At 45.5% G+C, this 27,500-nt stretch overlaps 1 long non-coding RNA gene across 1 annotated transcript in view; it reads right to left on the bottom strand.

Moving 5' to 3' along the window:
* LOC145409626 (uncharacterized) overlaps positions 1–27,500 on the bottom strand; it is a 281,066-nt gene that overhangs the window by 182,768 nt on the left and 70,798 nt on the right. The window contains exon 2 of the long non-coding RNA XR_013899145.1: positions 2,566–2,649. This is a non-coding gene — a long non-coding RNA (uncharacterized LOC145409626). The remainder of the gene's footprint in view (positions 1–2,565; positions 2,650–27,500) is intronic.

Raw genomic sequence — 27,500 nt, 5'->3', positions numbered from 1 at the left:
CCTTCTCTCCTCTCCACACACACACACACACACGCACACGCAAACCCCCTCCCCCTCACCACCACAATCCCCCTTGATTCTATTCCCTCGCAAAACCACACACACACACACACACACACACACATGAACAACCTCTCCCTAACAATTCCCCCCCCCTCTCTCTCTCATTTTCCGTAGCCACACGTCATTAACTACAACACCGTGGACATTCAATAAAAAAGAGAGGAGGGGGTTGATTAAAGAGTGAAAGAGAGGCGGGGGAGGAGAGGGGAAGAGAGGGAGGGGAAGTGAGGGGAAAGAGGGGGGAGGGAGGGAAGGTGGCGGTGAAGGAAATAGGTAAAAAGAGGACTAAAAAATGAGAGGGGGAGAGGAAGGAAAGGGAGAGGAGGAGGAGGAGGAGGAGGAGGAGGAGGAGTGTGTAGACGTGAAGGAGAGGGGTTGGAGGGAGACAGTGAGGGAGGGGAAGAAGGGGTAGAGAGGGTGGGGGAGGGAGAGAGGGAGGGAGGGGCAGGAGGGAGAGGCAGAGAGAGAGGGGGGGAGGGGGGAAGGCTGAATTAACAGAAGGGGATGAATGGAGATGGCAAGAGAAATGAATGGTTGGTAAGGATGGCTGGATGGTAGTGCCAGGGAGTGGGGTTCATGGATGGATGGATGGATGAATGAATGGAAGACTGAGGGAAAAATGGATGGATGGATGGATGGATGAATGAATGGAAGACTGAGGGAAAAATGGATGGATGGATGGATGGATGGATGGATGGATGAGGGGATGCAAATGAAAATGAATAGAAAGATAGAAAGACAAGGGTAAGGATGGATTCTTGTATGGAAGAGAGAGAGAGAGAGAGAGAGAGAGGCAGGCACTCATCATATAAACATAAACAAACAAACCAAGCAACAACAATAACAACAACAACTCCCGCCTCCCAGCCACCAAAAAACAAACGAGAGCAAACAACAAACAAGCAAACATCATAAATATCCAAACAAGATAAACAAGAAATAAACACATTTTAAACACACAAAGTCCATCATGTCCCCAAACTGATCCACAAGCAAGGAAAAAAAAACACAAAAAAAAACAACAGAGATAAATATTTAAATCACCCGCTTACAACACACCTGCAGACACATACATGGGTCACACACACACACACACACACACAGCCTGCAAATAACATGTGCACATAGATTCATATACCCAAGCACATACATATCAATACGCACACACTCCCTATCTATATATTACACACACACACACACATGCCTACAATACTCACACACATGCATATCGGTACACACACACACACACACACACACACACACACACACACACACAAACCTTTAACTAAATTCACAGGAGGAAAAAAACACTGTATATAAATGAACAACAATTGTACACAGAGGAGCAATTATTACCTCTCTCTCTCTCTCTCTCTTTCTTTCTCTCTTTCTCTCTCTCTCTCTGCCGAAGGTAAAAACGCTTATGTTAACGGAAGTAATTACCGTAAGTGCGTGAACTAACAAGACTGCAGATCATTTATGCACACACACACACACACACACACACACACACACACACACACACACACACACACACACACACACACACACAATCTCAGTAATTTTCAGAAGTCCAGAATTATAAATAAAAATCACATAAAATTCCTTGATACATTTTAATTCGGTTTTATAAAGATTAATTAGCAAGTTATATAAAAAATGTTAAGGGTCAGCCAAGGAGTAAAATAATTAAGGTGAAAAAATCTCAAGGTATCTTAAAATGATTCAAGGTATTTCAATTCTCCTTCCATCTCTCTCTCTCTCTCTCTCTCACACACACACACACACACACACACACACACACACACACACACACACACACACACACACACACACACACAGACGGTTCAATATGAAGTTCATTATAAGGGACGAAATTCTTTAAAACTTAATTCACTTGGTTCAAAAACAGAAATAATAATAATAATAATAATAATAACAATCCTTTACCAAAAACCTAACCCAAGCACGTAGTAAAGAATATGTAGATATGCACTATTAAGCATGGCAATTACATACATAGGGGCATAAAATAGGACTCGTATACTATCTTTAAGAAGTGAAGATGATCCAGTAAGAAGTTTCCAAGATGCAGGTTAGAGATTAGTTTACTTATATCGAAATAGTACGCAAAATACTTACAGTGAGGCAATTTCATACATAAGGACATAAACTAGGGCTCATACTCTTTCTTCCCGTAAATTATTGAAAGAATCCAGCGAGGAGTTTCCAAAATAGAATACAAGACAGATTTTTTCCCCATACACTCGTAAAGTACAGACACTGTGGCCATTTTAAATATAAGGACATTAACAAGGGCACGTACTCTACCTTTGTACGTGATATGAAGTCAATCCACCAGGTAGTTTCCGAGATACAGGTACGGACGGAAAACAGACAGACACGGATGGAGAGGGGCGATTCTAATATCCCCCCCATATGGAATAACGGGGTTAATTAAGACGGTGATTACTACAGGTGAGGTAATTAGGAAACACTGACCTGTTGACCGACGCTGCTGCATGTGAGGGGCGCGGAAGGGGGGGGGGAAGCACTCAAGGCACTGGCTCAAAACGCTGTCTCTACCTGTAATTAGAGAGGAAAAGGTGAGGTCAGGTGTGTGTGTGTGTGTGTGTGTGTGTGTGTGTGTGTGTGTGTGTGTGTGTGTGAAATCCGCTCATCCATCCATACCACCCACCCCTTCACACCACCCACCCATCCACAACACTTACTCCTTCACACCATCCACCCATCCACATCCACACCACCCACCCATCTACATCACTCACCCCTTCACACCATCCACCCATCCACACCACCCACCCATCCACACCACCCACCCATCCACACCACTCACCTATCCACACCACTCACCCATCCATACCACCCACCCCTTCACACCACCCACCCATCCACAACACTTACCCCTTCACACCATCCACCCATCCACACCATCCACCCATCCACACCACTCACCCATCCACACCACCCACCCATCTACATCACTCACCCATCCACACCACTCACCCATCCACACCACTTACCCCTTCACACCACTCACCCTTCCACATCACTCACCCATTCACACCACACACCCACACCACTCATCCCCAGTCCAGTCACGCTCTCCACCACTCCGATATACACACCAAGTTACCCTGAAGGAAATATATGCAGGAAACTCTGTCTGAAATATTTTGATAAGTGAACAATGTATTCTGAAACCTTTTTTTTTTTTTTTTTTAATTTAACTTTGAGAACGATATATAGTGAGACGGGAAACCATTTTTATTCTTCACTAACGATAATTTTCTTTTTGGTTCGTTTCGGCTACTTCTGAGCGATTTAATTCAATTTTTCATTTCCAAGGGGTGAATGGAAGTCAAAATACCCCCTCCCCCCCTTTTCGAAAAATTCCTGGGGTGAATGGAAAAAATCTGGAAAACATGAACGTAAACTAAAGACACACTGATGATGAAGCAATTGAGAATGATGGATGCTGTATTTTGATTTTGAAAAGAGTGTTAAATTTTGAAACATTACATTGTAAGGGTGAGCACTGAATTTTGGAAAAGGTGTCGTTATTTAATAGGGACAAAAACGACTTGAGGTTCCCTTTTTCCAGGTTACCCCTCACAGATGCAGCGTCAGGCAAACGATTGAGGGCTCTTCACACCACCTACTTATCCGCACCACACTTACTACTATTTGCACCATACCCACGGATTACTATATGCACCACACACACACACACACACACACACACACACGCAAACTCTCTCTCTTCCTACCCCTCCCACACCAACCTTCCGTCTGCATCCACACATATATCAAACCCCCTCACCCCACCCCAACCCAACCTTCCCCACCCCACCTTCCCTCACTCCCCCACTCACCACCACCCACCCCACCACCTTACCTATCCAATTAAAACCAGGTGAAGCGAACTAAACTTCATCAACGTTTCCTACCTTTACATACCATATACTTGCGCTCCTGAAATATTCTTAAGTTCTGGGTTAAGACGGTCACATTAAGATGGAGATGTTGAGAAGAAAGTGAGGTGTAGAGGTATGATATTGTGTGTGTGTGTGTGTGTGTGTGTGTGTGTGTGTGTGTGTGAGAGAGAGAGAGAAAGAGAGAGAGAGAGAGAATTGTGTGTGTGTGTGTTACCTGAGCCACATATCCAGGTGTTAAATTACTGCACCTGTGTTTTTTTTTTACCTGAGACTAACCTCCACATCAAGACATATTATCTCATCTTATTCTCCCTGACACGATTTCTTCCATTCTTATCCTCCCTACCGATCTCCCTCACAATCTTCTCCTCTCTAACACCATTTCTTACATTCACCTTCATTTATGCAACAGGTCAACTCTGGAACTGTCTCCCTCTGTCCATATTTCCTACTTCCTATGATCTCCAGTCTTTCAAACGCAGTGTGACCGGGCATCTCGAAATGAACGGATCTTGAATTTGGCTCTCTTTTGTATTGTTTTTGTTTTTTCTTGGAAGGAATGCTTTGCGGGCTCCTGGCCTTTGGTTCCTTCTTTCTTGCATTAAAAAAAAAAACAGATGGGAGTAGGCACAATCGTCCTTCATCCTTCAAAGATGTCTTGCTGCCAAAAGAAGATATATAGACGGTTTTACGCAGGTTAAGGCAGACGATTTTAATACACAGACCAAAATACACCCCAGATACACAGAGATACACACAGGCAAACAGATACACAAGCTACACACACACACACACACACACACACACCATACGCGTACAGAACGGGTATCAGACGTGGCTGTGGCAACCCCTTTTCATCGTGGCATTAAACAAGTGACCTATTTAGCCTCTTCAACTCGTGGACTGAGACGCCTTCATGTGGTGGCACTGATATAACCAGGCGGATCCACTGCCTGGTTATATAGGGGTCTCTCAGTAACTTCCCTATCCCACAAAAGGATGATGGTGGACTGCAAGAGGGAAACTTAAGTCTGAAGTCCAATGGGTTTACGTTCAGATGTGCCTGGGGTTTAACTACTAAAACTACCATTACTACTACTACTACTACTACCACCACTACTACTACTACTACACATCTTCCCTGATCCCCCAACACCCAATACACCCTAAAGTGTGTATGCCTCTCGCTGATTTACTGCATCCTTCACAACACACACACATTCACAGTCGCACACACACAGATGGAGAGAGAGAATGAGAGGGAGAGAGTTAATGCATGCTATCCATCACAGTCCCTCTCTCCATCATTTTCTTTCTCCCCACCGCACTTCCTCCTCTCTCTACGACTTCTTCCCTTCCTTCTCTCTTCCCTTCTTTCCCTCTCTCTCCCTCCAACTTCCTTCCTTCTTCATCCACGGCTCCTTCCTTTCCTTATCCCTTCTCTTCTCTCCCTTTCTCTCTCTCCTCTTCCTCCTCTCCTCCCTTCTTCCTCCTTTCTCTCCACCTTCTTTCCCCTTCTCTCTCCCTTCCCTCTTTTCTTCTCTCCATTTCCTTTCTCCTTCTTTCTTCTCTTCACTCCTTCTTCTCCTCCATCTTATTCTTTCTCTTTACTTCCTCCTCCCTTCATCTTCCTCTCCCCATTCTTCCCTCCTCCTCCTTCCTATTCTCTTAACATCTTTCTTCCCTGCTTTTTCTCTTCTATCCTCTTCCTCTTCTCCTTCATTTTCTCCCCACCTCCCTCTTCCTCTGCTCTTCCCTCTACTTCTTCTTCCATCTTCCTCCCTTTCTCTCCTCGCTACTTCCTCTTTCCACCTCCCTCCACGTTCTCTCCCCTTTGATCTCCCTCCCTTTGGTTTTCTCACCATCCAGTCTCCTCCCAATTATCACACCATCCCTCTTATTCCATCCTTCTCCTACTTCCTCTTCCTTACTTCCATTTCCTCTTCAATCAATTTCCTCTCACCCTCCACTCTTCCTTCTTACTTCTCTTCATTCTTCTTCACTGTCTCTTCTTACTCTACTTCCTCTTTCTCCCCTTCCTCTTTTCTTCCTCTTACAATGCCTCTTCTTCCCTCCTTCTCCTCTTTCTTCCACACTTCCTTCATTCATCTTTCGAACCTTCTTTCTTCCTATACTTCCTCTTCCTCTCCTATTTATTCACTCTTCCCTTTTTCTCCTTCTCTCTTTCTCTCTCTTCCTTCCACTCCACCTTCATATACTCTGCTTTCCTTCCCTCCTCTCCTCATCTCATCTTTTTCCTTCTTTTCCTCTCCTCATTTTATCTCTAAGCTTCACTTCATTTCACTTCCCCTCAGTTCACCCCTCCTCTCCTCTCTTCTCACTTCTCCTTTACCCTTTTCTGTGTTGTTCTTTCTTTTCTCTTCTCTCTCGCCCTCTCCTCTCCTCTCCTCTCCTCACCTCTTTCCCCGTTCTCTCTCGCCCTCTCCTCTCCTCACCTCTCTCCCAGTCTATCCTCTGCTCTCCATCTTCTCTTTCCTTCTCCTCTCCTCTGCTCTTCTCCAATTGACAATCTGTTCTACTCCCACCATTCCTTCTCTCTTCTCAATCCTCTCTTTTCTCCTCCACCCTCTCAAGGCGGGTGGTGCCAATAATTGAGAGGGCCAGGGGGAGATAGTGCCAAGCCTCAGTGCCTGCTCAATACCCACACACATACACAGTGCCAAACCCACACCCTCATCACAACACCCCCTCTCAGCCTCAAGTACACTCCCTCACTGCCTGCTGAAGAAATACACAGCCCTACAATGACACACACACACACACACACACACACACACACACACACACACACACACACACACACACACACACACCTTGCCATTATCATCTTCAGCTGGCTACATCTTTGCTATCAGTCCCATTTTTCTATCTATCTGACTATACCCAGACGCCTCGATCCCGGAAGGGGCGGCCACAAACAAATCGCCTCCATGCTATTCTGTCCTCCGCTATTAGGCTGCTCTCCCCCCAACTCACACACACCCGACTCTTCCACTTCTGCACCTCATCCCTCCATCTCATCCTCAGTCACATTTCATTATTATTATTATTATTTATTTATTTTTTTTTACAAGTATCCTCTTCAGTTCCTGTGTGATTTATATTCTCTCTCTCTCTCTCTCTCTCTCCTCACTACTCCTCTGAACTATCTCCATGCATTCCTCCACCTCTATGACGGGCGCGTAACATCCGTCTAGCAGCAAACTCTCATCCCTTTTCTGTCCAACTCTCTAATGCAAGAGTTAACCGTTACTCCCAGTCCTTCATCTATGCAAAGGGTCAACTCTGGAACCGTCTCCCTCTGTCTGTATTTCCCACTTCCTATGATATCCAGTCTTTCAAACGCAGTGTGTCCAGGCATCTCGAAATGAACGGAATTTGGCTCCCTTTTGTATTGTTTTTGTTTTTTTCTTGGAAGGAATTGTTTGCGGGCTTCTGGCCTTTGGTTCCTTCTTATTCGCATTAAAAAAAAAAAAATATCGCAATGTTCCTATCTCTAATCTTTATCACACATTTCCCTACTCTGACTCTCTCTATCAGATTTTTCCTGTCTCTCTCTCTCTCTCTCTCTCTGTCTCTCTCTCCCTTTATCACCTCTTAACTTTCTCACCTGTCACATTTTGCTCTCATTCTCTTTAATTCCGATTCTGTCACATTCGCTCACTTGTTTCCCAGCCAACTTTTACCTCTCTCTCTCTCTCTCTCAGTTAATTCTGTTGCGAAGGATGGATTAACTTGTCTGTAAGGGGATTTCTCTCTCTCTCTCTCTCTCTCTCTCTCCCCTATAAATACCCCATCTTCCTCATCACCCCACCTCCGCAAAAATACTCCTCCCAGATATAGCTTCTTAGCACTATATTTCTCCCCTCTATGAGCTGTTTCCTCCCCCCCTTTTCCTCCCCAGTCCCTCCTTCCTCCCCTCCCTTCCTTCCATTCCTCTCCTGTCTCTGCTATCACCTCCTCTCTCACTTTTCATTCTCCTCTCCTTCTCTCTTCCATATCCCTCACTCCCTCTCCCCTCCCTTCTCCCTCCTTCCTCCCCTCCTGTCTTCCCTCCCCCTCCCTCCTATTTCCTCTCCTCTCTCACCTTTCCTTATCTTTCTCTCCAACTCATTTCCCTTTTCACCTCTCAACTCCTCTCTTCCCTCCTCCTTCCCTCCCTCTCTCTCATTCTCTCTTTTCCTTCCACCCTGACTCCTCTCTTCTTTCCTCTTCTCCATGTCTTTTCCCTTCTCCTCCATTTTTCTCTCTTCTCTCCATCATCATTCTCCTCCCATTCCTTCTTCCCCTCTTCTCATTTTCATTCCTCTTCTCCCCTTCTTCTTCACCCAATCTTCCTATTTTCTCTTCCTTCCATTCTTCTCCCCCTTCTCTTTTCCTCTTCCTCCTCTTCTCCCCTCTTCCCTCCTTCTCTTCTTTCCTTTCTCCCTCCAACCATCCTTCACCGAGTCTCCTTCTCCCCATCTTTATCGTCTCTCCCCCACTCCCCTGTCCTCCCTCCCCTCCCCTATTCTTTGCTCCACCCCTCCTATCCTCTCCCTTCCCTCCCCTCTTCTTTCCTCCACCTCCCATTCCTCTCTTTCTCCCTTCCTTACTACTATCCTTTATTTCCCTCACTCCATTTCTTCCCTCTCCTCTCCTCCATCCCTCTCTCTCCCCCCTTCCTCCCTCCCCTCCCCATAACTGTCTTCCCCTCTTCCATCACCTTCTCGTTACCTCCCCTCTCCCTCCCTTCTTCCCTCCCTCTTCTCTCCAATACTTTCTGAGCTTGCCTCTCTCTCTCTCTCTCTCTCGCACGCCTCACCACACCTGACCCCTCTCACTTTCTGCTTTCATGCTCACACCTCCCCTTCTCCTCCCTTCTCCCCTCTCATTCTTTCCTCCATCTCTCCTCCCCTCCCCTCCCCTCACCCATTACGCCGTCAATTCACTTCCCCCACCATTTCTTTCTCCTTCCCCCTCTCCCCTCACACATCACCCCTCTCTTCCCCTTCTCACTTCTCTCCTCCCTTTCTCTCTCTCTCTTCCCCTCCACTTCCCTCCCCCTCCCCACCCCGCTCCCAACTCCTCTCCCCATTCAGTCTCCATCAGTCACCCTTTCACTTCTTTCCCCTCCCCTCCTCTCATCCCCTCCCCTCCCCTCCTCTCCTCTCCTCTCCTCTCCTCTCCCCTCCCCTCCCCTCCCCTCACCCATCACCCTGCCAAGACATTTCCCTTCCCATTACTCTCTCTCTCTCTCTCACATCATTACCATCATGATCCACTCCCCAGCCTCACCACACACACCAGTCCATCTCTCTCTCTCTCTCTCTCTCTCATTATCATCATCATCATCATCCATTTCCCCTATCTCACCCCTCCCTCTCTCTCTCTCTCATCATCATCAACACCATCACCATCATCATCATCCACTCCCCAACCCCACCACACACACCAGTCCATCTCTCTCTCTCTCTCTCTCTCTCTCCCTCTCTCTCTCCCTGTCAGTCCTCATTGCCCGCTCTTTACCATTAGTGTCGCTCTTATCTACCCTCACCTTAGGAATGAAAAAAAAAGGAGAGAAAAAGAGAAAGTGAGCGAGTGAGATAAAATTAAAGCAAATATTATTGACATCGTCCTTGGTTCCGCCCCCTGCATTCCTGACCTTGTGATTTGAAAGTGCTCTCTCTCTCTCTCTCTCTCTCTAAGAAAAATGAAAGCGGCTTAAATCACCACCTATTAATCACACGAGAATAATTAAAGCAAAATTAAAGCAAATGAGAGAGAGAGAGAGAGAGAGAGAGAGAGAGAGAGAGAGAGAGAGAGAGAGAGAACTTCTGTACATATTCTCAGGCTCAAACGTACAAAAATGACAATGATTAGGTGGATGTGCAGTGCGTCCTTGAATGCGAGGCCTGGGGGGGGCTAGGTTTACGATGGAAGAGTTGAGAGGAAGGATGGGACTGGAGTGTATTGGTGTTGTGATGGGAAGGGGTAGATTGAGATGGTTTGAGAAGAAGGATGGGATTGGAGTGTATTGGTGTTGTGATGAGAAGGGGTAGATTGAGATGGTCTGGGAGGAAGAATGGGACTGGAGTGTACTGGTGTTGTGATGAGGAGGGGCAGATTGAGTTGGTTTGGGAAGAGGAAGGATGGGACTGGAGTGTATTGGTGTTGTGATGAGGAGGGGTTGATTGAAATGTCTTGGAGGAAGAATGAGACTGGAGTGTATTGGTGTTGTGATGAGGATGGGTAGATTGAGTTGGTCTGGGAGGAAGGATGGGACTGGAGTGTATTGATGTTGTGATGAGGAGGGATAGATTGAGATGGTTTAGGAGGAAGAATGGGACTGGAGTGTAATGGCGCTGTGATGAGGAGGGATAGATTGAGATGGTTTAGGAGGAAGAATGGGACTGGAGTGTATTGGTGATGTGATGAGGAGGGGTAGATTGAGATGGTTTGGGAGGAAGGATGGGACTGGAGTGTATTGGTGTTGTGATGAGGAGGGGTAGATTGAGATGGTTTGGGCATGTGAAGAGGATGGAGGATGACAAATGGGTGCAGAGGGTGAGAAGTGTGAACGTCGGGGGTAGAGTTGTGATAGGCAGACCGAAAAAAGACCTGGGACGAGGTCATAGAGTGTGACCTCAGGAATAAGGGATTGAATAGGGAGGGTGCCAGAGATCGAGCAGCATGGAGAGCCGCCATCAGGTAACCAAGGCCGACGCATGCAAGCACGTTGGAACCTTTAAAAATGATACGAAACTAAATGAAAGAGTGAGATTTGTGGAAAGAAATGAAGACTACAGGACATTGCAAATATTCTCTCTCTCTCTCTCTCTCTCTCTCTCTCTCTCTCCTCTTATATCTCTTCTTCTCTCCGTCTACTCTCCCTATCCCATCCCTCCTCCATCCTCTCCCTCCCTAGCTTCCTTTCAATCTCCTCCCCCACCCTTTCCTTCTCTCCTCACCCCCTCAGTCTTCCCTTCCCTCCCACCCACTCCATTTCTATATCAGTCTAGGGAAGACGTTTAAGAATGAATGATAGATAAAACGTAGATAAAATACAGATCGAAAGCCAATTATCGTAGTGGTAATGGTGTTTGGTGTAGGTTATGGAAAGGGTGTATATGAAAGTTTTAATATGTTCTTGTAGCGTGCTGTTATTTATTTTTGAGGGACTGAAACGAAAATGAAAAACGAAAAACACATCATCACCATCACCATACATCATCATCATCATCAACATCACCATTTTCATCAACATCACCACCATCGTCATCACTATCATCACAATCACATTAATTCCGCCTAAAGATAAGGATGCACATAAACTATCACTAAAAACACTCTTGTATCACTTCCTCCCCCCTCCCTCCTCTTCTCTCTCTCTCTCTCTCTCTCTCTCTCTCTCTCTCTCTCTCACCTCCACCACTTCCCTCCGCCATCTCTCCACACCCACTCAATTCCATCCTCTCCCCCCGGTACAAAGGAATCATGATGGGCGTCTTCCGTTCCTATGCAAGGGCGGAGACACACACCACACCACCACACTACCACAGCTACAAGGTGCCGCTGCGGTGGAGGGGGTGGGGAGGAAGGAGGAGAAGGCGTCTGGAGCTTCACTTCTCTCTGTAACTGGGTTAATATTCCTATGCTCTCTCTCCTTATTGCATTTCCACTCTTCTTAACCCTATCAGTCCAAGTTGTTTACTTCGCCTTAGATAGGGTAGGCCTTCTTTAGCTTGAAAAATGCCTCCTACTCATAAGAAAATTGTCTCAAGAACGTAAGAAGGAAATCTGAACTACACCACTGAACTGAAAGACTTATATACGGTCACCTTCTTGGAGTGCAGTTTTTTTCCCACCAATTTCTCATACTATCTCCATCCAGGAGTTTCAATGGTCAACTGTGTACCTTCTTTCTTTGGTCATCATCAGGAAGCAAGGTCAACCAAGGTCAAGGGTGGATATTTAGTAGATACAGTAATACACTATAAACTATTCTGTTACATTTCCAAGATCTGTCCGCCTTCCCTTAATTATATGTATACAGAACGTCCTCCACACCTGTCTCACCAAAATACGTATCCACACACACCTGTCACCCCGTACCCAAATACACCTGTCATCCCCGTATCTACACACACCTGTCACCCCCTATCCACACACACCTGTCACCCCCTATCCACACACACCTGTCACCCCCTATCCACACACACCTGTCACCCCCTATCCACACACACCTGTCACCCCCTATCCACACACACCTGTCACCCCCTATCCACACACACCTGTCACCCCGTACCCACACACACACCTGTCACCCCCTATCCACACACACCTGTCACCCCGGACCCACACACACACCTGTCACCCCCTATCCACACACACACCTGTCACCCCGTATCCACACACACACCTGTCACCCCGTATCCACACACACACCTGTCACCCCCTATCCACACACACCTGTCACCCCGTACCCACACACACACCTGTCACCCCGTACCCACACACACACCTGTCACCCCGTATCCACACACACCTGTCACTCTAATCAAAACACCCCTCTCATGAAAACAATGCCCTGGTGTCAATCAAAGGTGAATGGATACCTGCTCCAATAACATGAAGTGGTGTGGTGTGGTGTGGTGTGGTGTGGTGTGGTGTGGTGTGGTGTGGTGTTTTTGGACAGCATGGATCATTTAACACTAACACCACACGCCACAGCACTACATCACATCATACCCAGTAGCACAACTATAGACAGACGATGTGTGTGTGTGTGTGTGTGTGTGTGTGTGTGTGTGTGTGTGTGTGTGTGTGTGTGTGTGTGTGTGTGTGTAATAATTTAAGCTGTGTATCAGAATCTGTGTGTGTGTGTGTGTGTGTGTGTGTGTAGTAATTTAAGCTGTGTATCAGAATCTGCGTGTGTGTGTGTGTGTGTGTGTGTGTGTGTGTGTAGACTAATACCCATCCTTATTTTGACATTTAAATCCGTAATCACCACCATTACCACAATCACCACCATCACCCTTTTCCCCCCACCCCATCAACCACCATTACTACCACAATCACCACCATTACTACCACAATTACGACCATTACCTGCAATATTCCACAACCATCATCCCTACCATTACTACCACGCACCACAACTACCACAATAACTACCAACATTACTATACATTACAAACCATTACATCTCACCTACCACTACTAGCTACAACTATAACCATTACAACCACAACTGCCACTACCACAATAACCGCAACTACTACCACTACCACAATTACACCACAACTACCACCATCACAACCACCACTAGTGCCACCACCACAACTACAACCATCACACCCACCACAGCTACCACCATCACAACCAAAACTACAGACATCAACACCACCACAACTACCACCATCACCACAACAGCTACCACCATCACCACCACAACTATCACCATCGCACCTACCACAACTATCACCATCACATCTACCACCATCACCAACACATCTACCACCATCGCCACCACAACTACCACCATCGCACCTACCACAACTACCACCATCACCACCACATCTACCACCATCGCCACCACCACAATCGCACCTACCAAAACTACCACCATCACCACCACAACTACCACCATCGCCACCACAACTACCACCATCACCACCACATCTACCACAATTGGCGTGATCAGTGGAAGACCACAAAACTATTCATTATTTCCCGTCAAGCTCTCTCTCTCTCTCTCTCTCACACACACACACACACACACACACACACACACACACACACACACACACACACCTAGCCCCCCCTCCCTTCCTCAACATACTCTCCCTCCCCTCATCACCCACATACTCTCCCCCTTCCCCACACTCCCCCTCCCCTCTCCCACACTCCCCCTCCCTCCCAAACACCCCACATTACAATTAAGTCGCCCCATATCACACAAAATTAATTCTACTTACACACACTCCCCTCCCCTCCTCCCCTACCCTCTCTTACCCCATTCTCCCCCTCCCCACACCCGTCTCCTCCCCTCCCCTTACCCAGTCTCTCCCATCCCTTTCCTCCCCTACATTCTCCCCTTCCTCCTCCTCCCCTTTCCTTCATTCAGTCCTTCCCCTACCTCATCTCTCCTCTCCCCTCACCCTTTTTTTCCCTCCCCTCTCTAACCCACCTTCCCTCCCCTTATGCAGTCTCTCTCCTCTTCTCCCCTCCCCTCCCCTTCCTTACCCACATTTTCCCTCATTCTCCTCAGTCTCTCTCCCCACCATTCTTCCCCTTCTTCCCTCCCCTCTACAAAAAGCAATGCCCTCCACGTCTTTCCCCACTCCCCACTTCTCCCCTCCGCTCCCCTTCCTTACCCACACCTCCTCTCTTTCTCCCCACTCTCCCCCCTCCCCTTCCCTACCCACACCTCCCCTCTTTCTCCCCACTCTCCCCCCTCCCCTTCCTTTACCCACACCTCCCCTCTTTCTCCCCACTTTCCCCTTTCCCTTCCTTACCCACACCTCCCCTCTTTCTCCCCCTCCCCTTCCTTACCCACACCTCCCCTCTTTCTCCCCACTCTCTCCCTCCCCTTCCTTACCCACACCTCCCATCTTTCTCCCCTCCCCCCCCTCAACAAAAAGCAATTCTCCCCACGTCCACCCAAATCCATTCCACTCACTTTAAATAATTTCCACAGCGTCGGTACCAATTTGCTTCTTAATTACAACACAAATATACGAGACTCCCATTAATTCATTACATAGAAAATGGGGGCTGGGCTGGCTATATTTCCACCACAAACATTGCTCTCTCTCTCTCTTTTTTCTCACTTTCTTACATGACTCTCTGTTCCTCTCTTGTTTGATTCTCTTTCTTTCTCTTAACATCTTTCTCTTTGTCTGTCTGTCTGTCTGTCTCTCTCTCTTTCCCCAACCATCACCCTTCGTCTCCCTCATCTCTCTCTCTCCCTCTCTCTCTCTCAATTTCAGTATTTCCACCCCTTTCCATTTTTCTTCACTTTTTTCCCATATTTTTCAATTTCTTTCAGTCCTCCCCTCCCCCATTTTCTTTAGTTCTGATCTCCACTCAATTTATTTATTTATTTATTTATTTGTTTTTCTCCCAACTCTATTTTTATTTTCTCTTTTTCTCTCTCCCTCAAAAAATTAATAGTTTTTTCTTTTCCCCAATATGGAGTCCAAAATTGAGTGGATGTTTATTTTGTTCTTTATGGCAGTTATACATAAGGGCGAAAATGGGGTGCGGGGAATTAAATACAAGGATGGGAGTGAATGGTACACACACACATACACACACACACACACGCTTACACAGGCATGAGGTAACGTGTGTGTGTGTGTGTGTGTGTGTGTGTGTGTGTGTGTGTGTGTGTGTGTGTGTGTGTACAATAAAAAATTCACTTCCTTTTTCCAACAACGATCGTGTGTGTGTGTGTGTGTGTGTGTGTGTGTGTGTGTGTGTGTGTGTATATGTATGTATGTAGTGTACCATAAATTCACTTTCTTCTTCCAACAAACATTCTACTTTTCCTATCACTTGTTCTTACTTTTTCCTGCCGGCAATAAAGACTGAAGGAGCGATAAGGAAGTTCATACCCTCCTTACTTCCTTATCTCACACACGCTGCTTGTCTCTTCAGCCCGAGTATCAGTATTTTGACACCTTTGTTACGAGTTAATTAGCTTCTTACCTGTACTTCCGGTGTATTCTTTCTTTACTTCCTTCTTCCGGTTTTTCTTTTTCTTCTTCCGTATTTTCGTAATTTTATCTCTTCCTTCTGGTCTGTTCAACTCTCTCTCTCTCTCTCCCTCTCTCTTTCTCTCTCTCAAATGCTTCCTCTTATACCCCTTCTTTCTCCCTCTTCCGTCTTCCTCCATCTTCTTCCCTCCCTCCTTCCTTTCCTCCCTCTCTCTCTCCCCCTTCTTTTCTCCCCTTTCATCCTTCTCTCCCTCCCTTCCCTTCTCCCCTTCCCTCCTTCCCCCCCCCTCCCTTTTTCCCCTCTCACTAAACCAATTTCCGTCACGCTCTCTTTCCTCCCCCCCTCCCCCTTTTATCTCCCCCCCCTCTCTCTCTCTCTCTCTCTCCTTCTTTTATATTTCCTTTCCTCCCTTCCTTCCCTCTCTTCTCTTTCCTCTCCTCCTTCCTTCCTCTCTTCTCCTCTTTAATTATTTTCCCTCTCTCTCTTCCCCTCCTCTTCTTACTCTCCTTCCTTCATTCTTTCTTCCTCCCTCCTTCCCTCCCCTCTCTTTCCTCCCTCCTTCCCCTGCTTTCTCCCTTCCCCTTCTCCCTCCCTTAACCGTCCCCTCCCTTCCTTCCTTCCTTAACACACTTCCACCCATCACTTCCTCCCTCTCCCCTCCTTTCCTCCTCCTCTCCCTTTCTCTCTCCTCTTCCTTCTTTCTTTCTCTCTCCTCCTCTTCCCTTTTCTTCTTTCTCTCCATTCCCCCTCCACTTCTTCCCCTCATTATCTATTTCTATCTATCTGTCTATTCATGCAGGCTTGCTTTCCAGTCTACCCATGTTTTATCTATCTGACAGTCTATCTATCTGTCTACCTATATCTCTATCTACGGTCTCCATCTATCTATCTATCTGTCTACCTATATATCTATCTACGGTCTCCATCCATCTATCTATCTATCTGTTCCTTTATCTCTTCAGTCTTTGATTATCTATCTATTCTATCTACATATCTTGATGGTCTATTTCTCACTATCTATCTATCCTTCAGTCTATCTATCGGCTTGTCAATTTACCCACATCTATTTATCTATCTATCAAGCCACTTATTTTATCTCTACACTGCCCCAGCCATCACTTGTCTATCTATCCATCAATCAATCTATCTACCTATCTATCTATACATCCATCCATCCATCTATCTATTTACCCATCTACCTAAATATCCATCCATCCGCCCATCTATCTGTCTATCTATCCATTTATCTATTTATCCATCTACTTAAATATCCACCCATCCATCCATCCACCCATCTATCTATCTATCTATCTATTTTTTTTTTTTTTTTTTGGGGGGGGTAATTTCCACACTCAATTTTTTCACAAATATTTCGTCCTTCTTTCTCATTCATTTCTCTTTTCTGGGTGTTATTTCCATCGCCATTTTTATTATTATTATTTTTTTTCCTATCAAAATGGCCGTCTCATTTCACAATACATCTGTTCAATTTTTCAGTCCAATAAATATTCGTCCCAATTCCACACGCTTCCCTCTTTCCTCATTTCCCTATTTACCACCCTCTATAAACCCCTCCCTCCCCCACTTTTCCCTCCCTCCCTCCCTCTCTCTCTCTCTCCTCCCCCTTCTCTCTTCTCACTCCCCTTCCTCCTTTACCCTATTTCTTTCTTCCTCCTCCTCCTCCTCCTCCTTTCTCTCTCTTCCCTCTCCCCTTTCCTCTCTCTCCCTCTCTCTCTCACTTCCGGCTGCCCCCATCATGGTTATTGCCCATCATTACGTGGTCAGGCAGGATGCTCCCCCATCCCTCCACCCCTCATTATCATCATTATCACTCAATATCACCATCATTATCACTATCACCATCATCTTTATCACGGACATTATTATCATTATTATAATTATTACTATCGCCCTCAATTCTAACACCACCATCAACACTATCGTTATCATCATCATCACTACTACCAATCTCATTACTATCATACTGCCGTTACACCTCTTCCTTAGCGATTTATTTTTGGATATGGCTGGTTAATAGCCTTCTGTATGTTATTTATGCAGACTATGGCGATGGCTGAGAGATTTACATAACACGAGAATAGGACAGTAGGGTGTAATAAGGGAAATAAATCGCTTAGGAAAAGGTGTTAGGGAATGGGTCGTGTGTTTGTGTGTATCCCTGTGTTTGTGACGAGTAATAAATTGTAATATCAAATAAATAAATAAATAAACAAATGACAGAAAATAAATGAATAATAACATAGTAAATAAATGAATAAAATCAATCAATAAATAAACGAGTAAATACAAAAGTAAATACAATAAATTAATTACTTAGCAAATAATAAACAAATAAATAAATAAACAAGAAAAAGCTAAATAACTGAACAAATAAATATAATACATAAAATAAGGAAATAAATACATAAATAAATCAACAAATAAACAGGTAAATAAATAACAGAAATAAATAAAAAAAATAAAAATAAGCAAATAATAAAAAAATAACTAAATAAATGCAATAAAAATAACTCAATAAAGCACACTCTCTCACATATCACACCCTCATCATTACACAAATACCATCAAGTAACTGAATTATATCATTATTTTCCACAATTTTTACATAATTCCATTTTGACGGTAATTAGCGACACCTGTGGCCTAATTAAAACACACCTGTAATTTGAGACACCTGTAGCCAAATTAAAAAATACACCTGTAGACAAATTAAAAAAAACACCTGTAGTCAAATCAAAACACACCTGTAGCCAAATCAAAACACACCTGTAGCCAAATTAAACACACACACACACATCTGTAGCCAAATTAAAAAACACACCTGTAGCCAAATCAAAACACACACACACACACACACACACACACATCTGTAGCCAAATTAAAAAACACACCTGTAGCCAAATCAAAACACACCTGTGGCCAAATTAAAAAACACCTGAAGCCAAATTAAAAACACACCTGTAGCCAAATCAAAACACCTGTAGCCAAATTAAAAAACACCTGAAGCCAAATTTAAAAAACACACCTGTAGCCAAATTAAAATAAACACACACACCTGTAGCCAAATTAAAAAAAAAAACTAACCAAATTAAAAACACACACTTGTAGCCAAATTAAAAAACACACCTGTAGCCAAATTAAAAAACACACCTGTAGCCAAATTAAAAAAAAAAAAACACCTGTAACCGGAAATTGAGGTGTTTGCTACTGTAAACTGACTTTTGATCGCGTAATTAATTCCATGGACCGTATTCTCGTCGGTTAAGGAAGCTCCCTAACACCTTCTCCTGAGCGATTTAGTTTGCTTGTTACACCTTGCCGTCCTCTTCCGGGTTACGTAAGTCACTCTAACATCACCATACGTAGCTTCGAGAGGGTGAAGATTATTGCAAGTGAAAATTCTTAGGGAGATCATGTAATGCACTATACTGTACGGAGATTTTCTTGCGTGCAGTCCCTTGCGTGTGAAAATCGTTAGGGCGTGACTGACTAACAAGGCCGCTCCTGGAGATGCCTCGATATTCCCACCCCGAAATGAAGATCAAACTCAAAGGAAACGAGTGAAGGGCGACACCACATTTTATTATTATTATTATTACTATTTTTTTTATTATTATTATTATTATTATTTTTACTACTACTGTTGATATCCTTGTATATCCAAATCCACTCCAAACATGCTGGGTTTACGAAGGCACCTGAACAGACTTAAAAACCAGTCATACAGGTATACTCCACACCAGATATAAGCACATCACCTGCAGTTTACGGCGCTACACCTGCCCAGACCACACCCTCCTTCCTAGGTGTGTGTAGCGGAGTAATACCACTGGAATGATTGATGATAACGGTGTCTGGTGTTAATGGCTGGATTTATGGGATTAAATATATACACAAAATTTCCATCTTTCGGTATTATTCTTCTGTACATTCACTGATAGGAAATTCCAAGGTTAAACGGGCTTATACCAGCTGTACGGCTTATTGTGACTCGTGTGTGTGTGTGTGTGTGTGTGTGTGTGTGTGTGTGTGTGTGTGTGTGTGTGTGTGTGTGTGTGTGTGTGTGTGTGTGTGTGTGTGTGTGTGTGTGTGTGTGTGTGCGAACGTGCTTTAAACAGCAGTCCAAAGTAATAAAGCCATTATCACTTGCCATCATCATCACCATCATCATCATCACCCCTACCGTTAGTTTTGACCAATAAAGTCATCATCATCATCATCATCAACGTCCTAACCAGTCAGCCACACTAATAACGCCCTCATCATCATCACCACCACCACCACCATCATCATCATCATCATCATCATCATCATCATCATCATCATCATCATCATCATCATCATCATCATCATCGTCATCATCATCATCATCATCCCGAGTCAGGTGCAATTACCATCCGTCTCTGTCCGTCATTTTCATTAACACCAACAGGCCGGATCATCACACGTCCACCACTTAACACAAATTACAAGCGATTTAATGACAAGAGGACACAGATTGTAACATAATTAACTATACCTATGCAATTAGGAGGCGTCATTAGCGAAGTAATTACAGTATGCTTATATGGTAATTATGCCACATCTAAAAAATAATTGGCTCTTCATACAGGCTCTCATGCATCTCATTCATTATATTGATCTTAAAATAAATCGCTTCCCCAAATGTGTTTCCCCCCTGACTTCAAACACTCTCTCTCTCTCTCTCTCTCTCTCTCTTGAATGACAGGCCTGGAGGGTGAGGACAGCGAATGAAGAGTTGAGAGGAAGGATGGGACTTGAATGCATTAGTGTTGTGACGAGGAGGGGTAGACTGAGATGATCTGGGCATGTGGAGAGGGATGGAGGGTGAAAACTGGGTGTGGAGAGTGAGAGGTGTGAGCGATGCGGGTGGGGTTGCGAAAGGCAGACCGAAAAAGACGGGTAGGGATAAGAGATTGTATATAGAGGCTGCTAGAGATCGAGCAGCGTGGAACGAACGAACCAACTTCCTCGTGCATTTATCACTTCCGGTTCATTACGTGTAGGGTATAGCCTTGTCATTAATACAGAAGTAATTTGAGGTCAAGGCAGCTGATAATACCTCCTCTTCATCATCATCACCTTCATCATCATCATCATCACCATCATCATCACCTTTTATCAGCATTATTTTCATTATCATCGTCTTTATCGTTATCATTCTCCTTTCGGGGGATAGGGACGGAGCTGACGGGCATATATATAACAAGGCAGTGAAGGTGCCTAGTTATACCTGTGCCACCACCACGTGAAGGCGACATGAGAGAGAGAGAGAGAGAGAGAGAGAGAGAGAGAGAGAGAGAGAAATTAAATAAATAAATAAATAAACACTCGTACTGATGAGGCAAATTTTGAGGTGGTCTGCTGGTCGGCTTTATCCCAGCAGAGAAAATAAATTCATTAAAATTAACAAAATAAATAAATAAATAATTAACTATAATAAAAAACGTGTAATTTGGCTGTAGGTGGTAATTGCAGGGGGTTATTAAATTGCCTAACTCATTAACAGGGCCATTAAGTGCCATGACAGGTGTGTGCTAATGGACTGTGAGTAATTACAGGTGAGGAGGGGGTTAATGAGTTGTTAGGCAGGTGAGTGGAAGTGCTGCGTGAAGTGTGGGTGGTTGGAATTGTGTCACCGGTGATTGAGGGTGATTGTCAGTGTGTTAGGGGATACATACATACATACATACGCATTAAAACACACACACACACACACACACACATCATCATCATCATCATCCAAGTGTAAGGAATTTTTTTTGGGGGAGGAATATCGGCGAGAGAGAGAGAGAGAGAGAGAGAGAGAGTACAATCCCAGGGCAGAGTAGAGTACAGTAAAGCAAGGTAGTGTTAGTGTACAAATAACTAAATTAATATTAGATTTCTCTCCCTCTCTCTCTCTCAGCCCCGAGTCTTCCTTCTTCCTTTCCCCACTCGCTTCCTCCCTCCCTCTCTCCATCCTCCCCTCTTCTCCTCTCCTCCTCCATTTCCTTTGCCATCTTTTCTCCCCTACCTTCCTTCATTTCTTAGCCTCCTTCTTCCCTTCCTTCCTTCCTCCTTCCCTTCTCCTCCTCTTCCTTCCTTCCTCCTTCCCTTCTCCTCCTCTTCCTTCCTTCCGCCTTCTCTTCTCCTCCTCTTCCTTCCTTCCTCCTTCCCTTCTCCTCCTCTTCCTTCTTCCCTTCTCCTCCTCTTCCTTCCTTCCTCCTTCTCTTCTCCTCCTCTTCCTTCCTTCCAGTCTTCCTTTCCCTCTCTTTCTCACTCATTTCTTCTTTCTCTTGTTTCTCATCTACCAACATTCTCCCCTTCCATTCTCTCTCTCTCTCTCTCTCTCTCCACAAAGACTCTTAACTCACATTTTTTCTCCGATCTCCATCTACACCCCCCTCTTCCCCCTCCCCTCCCCTCCCTCCCCCTACATTATACCTCCCCCTCCCCCCCTCTCTTTATCTACCATCTGCTATACTTCATCAATCATTCCTCCCCCCCCTCTTATCTCTCCCTCTCTCTCTTTCTCTCTCTCTGTAGGCATGCTTATATCTAAAACTCTCTCTCTCTCTCTGTAGACATGCTTATATCTAAAACTCTCTCTCTCTCTCTCATCTAAGGCCAGAGAAACATACCCAGCCTCTCTCAGCTTAGGGACATTAGTCAGCGGAGGAAAGAGGGTACAGGAGGCGAAATAGCACACGAGAATTTGTTAAGGACTGTACCGTACTTCTCACTATTTCCTGCCGGCTTCGTTTACGGGGAATGGTCTGCTATCCTTGTCTTTAGCGCTAACAAGATTTCGTTTACCCCTCCTCTTTTACCCTTCCCTCACATCCTCCTCCTCCTGCTTCTCAGATTCTTGCACTCTCTTCAGTTCTCTCTCTCTCTCTCTCTCTCTCTTTCTCTCTCTCTCTCTCCGCTATAAGATGACAGTGCAAAACAAGTAAGCTAGGCGCAAGTGAGAGGGATGGAGAGGGAGGGATAGGGAAGGGGTGGGATGGAAGGGCATGGAGCAGGATAGAGGGAATAGGGTGAGGGAGGAACAGTGGGATGGAGAGGGATGGAGTGGGAGGGGGAGGCACGGAGGGGGGCGCTGAGAGGGATTGAGTGGATGGAGATATATGGATGGGAGAGGGAGTGTGTGATGGAAAGGGATGGAGAGGGAGTGTGTGATGGAACGGGATGGAGAGGGAGTGTGTGATGGAAAGGGATAGGGAGGAAATGTGATGGAGAGGAATAGAAATAGATGTAACGGGATGCAGTGGGATGGAGAGGGAATGAGGAGATGAAGAGGGAAATGACAGGGAAGGGAAGAGAATGAGAAGGGGAAGTGAGTGGGAAGAGGGAATGACAGGGATAGGCAGGATGGAATTGGAGTGGAGAAGAGTCGAGCAGAATGAAAGACTGAAATGGGATGGAGAATGGAGTGGCGTGTGAGAGGGGAGATGAGAGGGGAAAGGTGAGAGGGAGATGCAAATGGAAAGGGAGGCGGATGTGACAGGTGAGAGGGGTGAATGGAGTAGGATGTCAGGGACGGGGAGGTAAGAAAGGTGAGAGGGGTGAGAGAAGGGGAGGGGAGAGGAATGTGAGACTGGAAGGTGAGAGGGGAATGAAAGGGGGAGGTGATAAGGGTGTGTGAGGGGTGGTTGAGAGGGGTGAGAGAAGGGGAGGTGGAGCGGGGTGTGAGATGGGTGTTAGGGAGTGTAGAGGGGTAGGTGAGAGGGATGGGTGAGAGGCGAGGTGTGAGAGAGGTGGGTGGAGTGGGGTGTGAGGTAATCCATGGAAATGTAGGCAGCGTCAGTTCTGTTGGTGATGTAGCTGTTGGAATAGCCCCCCCCCCTCACACACACACACACACACACACACACACACACACAAGCACACGCACACACACACATTTACTTCCAACAACACACACTCTTTCTACGTCTCCCCATCCCCACACGCCATCCCTCACTCCCTCTCTCACACCATATTGCACTTCACACACGCACGCACACACACACACACACACACAGAGCTATTCACAGCCCGTCTCTCTCTCTCTCAGCCTTTAACACATCATTCCTTCTTTTTAAATCCAGGTACCCCCACTAAATTAAATACGACTGGCTAAAAGAAGAATACTTACAACGAATTCTTCTCTTAACCATAATAAAATCTTAAGAAGGTATTATAAGATCTTAAGAAGGTAGTAAGAACAAAAGATAATCACCCATCGCGGTACAAATGGTAATTCCGGAGTGTGGAGTGGGTGGGAGACATTTTTTTTTCACTCCTACCCTGTCCACGCCCTTCCATAGAAAACGGGAATTGATACTACATGGTCACTTCTGCATAAACATTTTTCTCCCCCTGTATTTCTACCTCTCCTCTCTCTCTACGTAATCTATCACTAATACTTTTGTCTTTTTATCCGTAATATTATTTTCTTCTTCTTTCTTCTATCTCTAACTTTCTTTTGTATTTCTTTTCATCCCTCCAAAATTTCTCTCTCCTCTCCCTTCCTCTATCCTACCCTACCCTACCCTACCCCATCCTTCTCTACTCTATCCTCCTCTACCCTACCCTACCTCACCCTACTCTATCCTCCTCTACCCTACCCTACCCTACTGTAACCTACTCTACGCTACCCTACCAGACTCGACCCTATTTTACCCTACCCCACCCCACCCTACCCTACCGTGCCCCGCCCTGCCGTGACCTGATATCGTGATGTGGGGAGGCAGGGCAGGACAGGAGCCGCAGTGCGTGTAATGAGTGCTTCCGTGGCAGTGTTGACAAGTCTCCCCAACGCTTATTAGTACCCTCACACACCTGATCTTTTATACATCATCCTTACATATTACCTTTTTACCTCCAGGTGTTCCTTCCTCTCCCCTCCTCCAGCTCTTCTCTTCCTCTTCTCTCCGATCTTCCCTCCTCAAGTTCTTTCTCTCCTCTCCTTCCTTCATCTTAATCCCTCACACACCTCACCTTTTATGCATCACCCTTACACATTACCTTTTTTCCTCCACATGTTCCTTCCCTCCCTCCTTCTCTCCCCTTTCTTCTCTCCCTTTTCTTCCCTCCTCCAGTTCTTCTCTTTCTCTTCTCTCCTTCTCTTCCCTTTCTTCTCTCCTCCTTCTCTACCTCTTCTCTCTCCTTTCTTCTCTCCTCCAGTTCTTCTCTTCCTTTTCTCCCCTCCTCCAGATCTTCTCTTCCCTTTCCTCCCTCGTCCAGCTCCTCTCTTCCTCTTCTCTCCCCTTTCTTCCCTCCTCCACCTCTTTCTCTTCTCTCCTTCTTCCATCTTAACTGCCCTCCTTATTTTAGTAATACCCTAATAAAACTCACCTTTTTTATATACCAACTTTAACTTTTCTTACAAGTTCTCCTCCTCCCTGCCTTCTCCTCCTTTTCTCCCTTCCTCCTCCCTTTCTCCCCTCTCCTCCATCATTTATTTTCCTGTTCTCTTCCTCCTATCTTCACCCCTAACATTCTACCTTTGTCACCTCTACTAACAGCTTCTCTCTCTCTCTCTCAACCTACCCTACTCTCCTCCTCATTCCAAGGCTAACCCATCCCTTCCCATCTACCCTACCCTTTCCCCTAACCTATTCTACCTGCGTCTACCCTCCCCCATCTTCCCTACTGCAGTCTACACACACACACACACACACACACACACACACACACACACACGCCCAGCACTGACGCCTAGCCATGCAAATACCTGACATACACACACGCACACGTCCAGCAAAAGGCACTGCACTCATGACACACACGCACACACACACACGGCATGCGACACTTCACCTTATCACACACACACACACACACACACACACACACAGCCTGGAAGTGTGGTTTTATACTCACTATTTTTGTAACACAGGAAGAGAAGACCACGACTCACCTGAAGGAGAGAGAAAAAACGAATTACTAACAGGAAGAAGATATTATTTTTTTTTTATTATATTCCTGCTTCAGACTTTATTGCCACTCAGGAGCGTAGGTGTCCAGGGCTAGGCTTGTTGAACATTTAAGACGTGGGTGAACAGTCGCTCTACCCACGTGAAAATGGACGATTTTATATCCATTAGAAATTTTAGGCCCGACCCACCCGACACTGACCCCCCCCCTACCGCTAACTGGGGGTGACCTCCCCTTGAAGTAATGGGGCATGTTATATGATGCATATTTGAGAGATGCACCTTTAGGTTTTGGTTTCATGTCGAAGTGAATTGGAAAGGAGTTATGGCGAAAAGTGACCTTTACCCATCCCCCCCCTTTTTTTGGGGGGGTGGGGGGGGCTACAGCCTGGGCCTTGGAGGGGATCAGAAGGTCAGGCCATCATCCCCGTAATTTTAGTCAAAATCGCACCTTTTGTTTTCGCGTAAAGTTGTTAAACATACATACATACATACATAAATACAGACAGAGAGACAGGCACTGACAAACAAACAAACCGAGTGAAAACAACACCCGTTCCCGAGACCCAGGGGGCGGGGACGGGTAATTACACTGGCCAATGCCCTTTTGAACTCTGCATGCTTAGCCCATTAGGGGAGGAATGCAGCACCCGTCTGGCAACATACGTTTAACTCCCTTTTTTTTCTTTTTCTTTTTTTTAATACCAACACATACCCCTTTCCCGTCCAACTCTAATGCAAAAGTTATGTCATTTATCTGTAAAACTGAAGATCAAGCAATGTTTCCCTCGTTATGTCTCTCCTTAATAAAACCCAAAGTCTTTTAAAAGCATTAGGGACGGGCACTTTACAACGAATACCTCTCACTTTTGGCTTTTATCATTTTTTAAACCTTTCCTTTGAACGAGAGAACTTTTACAGACTCACAAACTTAAAAATAATATATAGTAATTATCCCATCCCTTCAACAGGTAATTAAGAGCTACCTGGGCGTTAAATGGTAGGGGTGGAATTATTTCATGGGTTGAACTGAGAGGAATCTGCTACAAAATCTATCTATCTATCGCCAGACGCCCAAATCCCGTAAGGGGTGGCCGCAAACAAATCGCCTCCAAGTCGCCCTGTCCCCCGCCATTTCACTGCCCTGCTCCCAGCTCACAGCCTACGTGGGCCTACACACCTTTAATCAGCCACAGGTGTTGTTCTCTGGACCGGTCTCACCTGTCCTCCAAGAGCGAGATAAAAAATAATGACTGGAAAAAAAAATACAGAGAAGGTGGAGAGATGGAGAGAAGAAAAGAGGAGTGAGAGAGATGGAGAGAAGAAAAGAGGAGTGAGAGAGATGGAGAGAAGAAAAGAGGAATGAGAGAGATGGAGAGAAGAAAACAGGAGCGAGAGAGATGGAGAGAAGAAAACAGGAGAAGCGAAAGAGATGGAGAAGAAAAGAGAAGAAAGAGAAATGGAGACAAGAGAAGAGAGAGAGATGGAGAGAAGAGGTACCACTAACAACACTAACCACTAAAAAGAAAAAAAGAGAAGTAAAGAAAAAAGAGAAGTGGTAGAGAGAAAGAGACGAGAGGAACCACTACCACCACTACCACTACCACTAACCACCACCCTGAAGCTGCTACCACACCCCCCCTCAGGGTTCCTCCTCCTCCACACCCCATCATTAGGTTTAATAAGGCATGATAACCCCTCACCCAACACCTTCCTTCACACCCTCACATCTTCCACCTCATCCACCCTCCTCCACCCACCCTTACTCACCCAACACCTTCCTTCACACCCTCACATCTTCCACCCT

This window comes from Coenobita brevimanus, chromosome 82 (assembly GCF_032717465.1).
Source record: "Coenobita brevimanus isolate Jiangsu-jjx chromosome 82, ASM3271746v2, whole genome shotgun sequence".
In the NCBI taxonomy this organism is placed as follows: domain Eukaryota; kingdom Metazoa; phylum Arthropoda; class Malacostraca; order Decapoda; family Coenobitidae; genus Coenobita; species Coenobita brevimanus.
This window is presented reverse-complemented; position numbering and strand designations above follow the sequence as displayed.